The following is a 2178-nucleotide window of genomic DNA, read 5'->3' on the forward strand; positions in this document are numbered from 1 at the left end:
GTTTGCTCGGTAAGCAATCTGCAGGGGGTCCAGTAAGGGTCCAATCATGTCCTTCAGGTAAGCCAACACCAGTCTTTCAAATGACTTCATGGCCACAGATGTAAGGGCAGCAGGTCTGTAATCGTTAAGTCCTGTGATTTTGGGTTTCTTTGGGATGGGGATGATGGTGGAGTGTTTAAAGCAGGAAGAGACTCCGCACAGCTCCAGTGATCTGTTGAAGATCTGTGAAAAGATGGAGGTCAGCTGGTCAGCACAGGTTTTCAGACAGGCTGGAGAAACACCGTCGGGCCTGTTGCTTTCCTTCTCTTCTGCTTCCTGAAGACCTTTACGCACATCATCTTCACTGATCTGAAGTACAGGAGTGGGGGAGACAGGGTTTGCTGGAGGTGTTGATGGCTGTGTAGAGAGTTGGTCAGAGCGGGTGTGGGGTGTGAGACCGGGAGTTTCAAATCTACAGTAAAACTCATTCAGGTCTTCAGCAATTTGTTGTTTCGCCTCAGTGCTAGGGGATGGTGTCTTGTAGTTTGTAATGTCTTTCAGACCTTTCCACACTGAAGCGGGGTCGTTGGCTGAAATCTGGTTTTCCAGCTTTTTAGAGTAGCTCCTCTTAGCCACACTAATATCCTTATTCAGTGTGTTTCTAGCCTGATTGTACAAGATTCTGTCCCCACTCCTGAAGCTGTCTGAGTTTAGCTGTGAACCAAGGTTTGCCGTTGTTGTATGTTAAATAAGTCCTGGTAGGAATGCACATATCCTCACAGAAACTGATGTATGATGTTACAGTCTCTGTGAGCTCATCCAGATCAGTGGCAGCAGCTTCAAAAACACTCCAATCAGTGCAGTCGAAACAGGCTTGTAAATCCCGCTCTGTTTCGTTGGTCTATCTCTTTACAGACTTAGCAGATTTAAGTTTTTGCCTGTATGTTGGAAGAAGATGAACCAGGCAGTGGTCAGAGAGTCCTAAAGCTGCTCTGAGGATGGAGCGATATGCATCCGTTATTGTGGTGTAACAGTGGTTCAAAATATTTTTGTCTCTGGTGGGGCATGTAATGTGTTTGAATTTTGCCAGTTCACGTGTGAGGTTTGCTTTATTCAAGTCCCAGAGAATAATTATAACAGAGTCTGGGTGTTGTTGTTCTGTGTCTGTGATTTGATCAGCCAGCTGTTGTAGCGTTGCGTTCAGGCACGCTTGCAGAGTAATGTAAAGACTTACGAGAATGAACGAGGAAAACTCCTGCTGCGAGCAGAAAGGCTTACAGTTGATGAAGAGCAGGCACGTGCACAGGTAGGGCTCAACCTGTGCAGAGCACATGCCCTTTTTGCCCTTACACTCCGAAGTGCCCTTTTTTTGGTGATGGTTTTTTTTTTTTTCCTTCAATAAATCAATGATATTGGTCACCCTTTACATCTGTCTGTCTGCTTTACAAATATTTAGCTAATGAAAGGTAAAGAGCTTGTGACTAAATATTGTTGGGTCCGCTCAAACTGTCAGTAAACCTCATAACTCCACCCCCTCTATCTTGACTGAATGAACTGAAGTTCCACAGCAGCTGAACTAGGTCTGCAAGGGTAAATAAAGATCTTGTTGTTTGAATAAGTACAGCGTTTTCTTTACGCAAGAAACACTATGTCTATAAAGGCTCATAATTTATTTGAAACTGAGTGCTGCGCCCGTATAGCTAAAACAAACAACTGGTGATGAAAACGTAACGCTGCCGTTTTAATGACAGACAAAATGCACATTTGCACACATTCACTGGTCAAAAACCCCGTAACTGCATTTGAGTTTGACACAAAGCGACTGAGTGATCCTCGTCACCTAGGTAAAATATATTTCTAAGAAATGTATGATTGCTGATACACTTAATTTATTAAATCATATTATATGGTCGCATGGCTAATTCATGTTTACGCTGTTAATATGCATGTATTCTAGCTAGCTAATTTTTTTTATCTAGTATTCTATACTCTCTGCTCGTCTTCAAATGTATAAACGTAGTAAAACATGGTTTTACTACAGTAATGAGTAATGTTGCAAAAAAATTTTACAGAATCAAATCACTGTGAAATCTTTATATTTTATCGAGCATAATGTATAATGTAATATATATTACATAGCTAAAAAAATATTTTTCTTCAAACGTAATTTTATTGAACTGTGTGCAAAGCAGAGAAAAA

This window comes from Sinocyclocheilus anshuiensis, unplaced genomic scaffold, assembly GCF_001515605.1.
Source record: "Sinocyclocheilus anshuiensis isolate Anshui unplaced genomic scaffold, SAMN03320099.WGS_v1.1 scaffold1069, whole genome shotgun sequence".
Lineage (NCBI taxonomy): Eukaryota > Metazoa > Chordata > Actinopteri > Cypriniformes > Cyprinidae > Sinocyclocheilus > Sinocyclocheilus anshuiensis.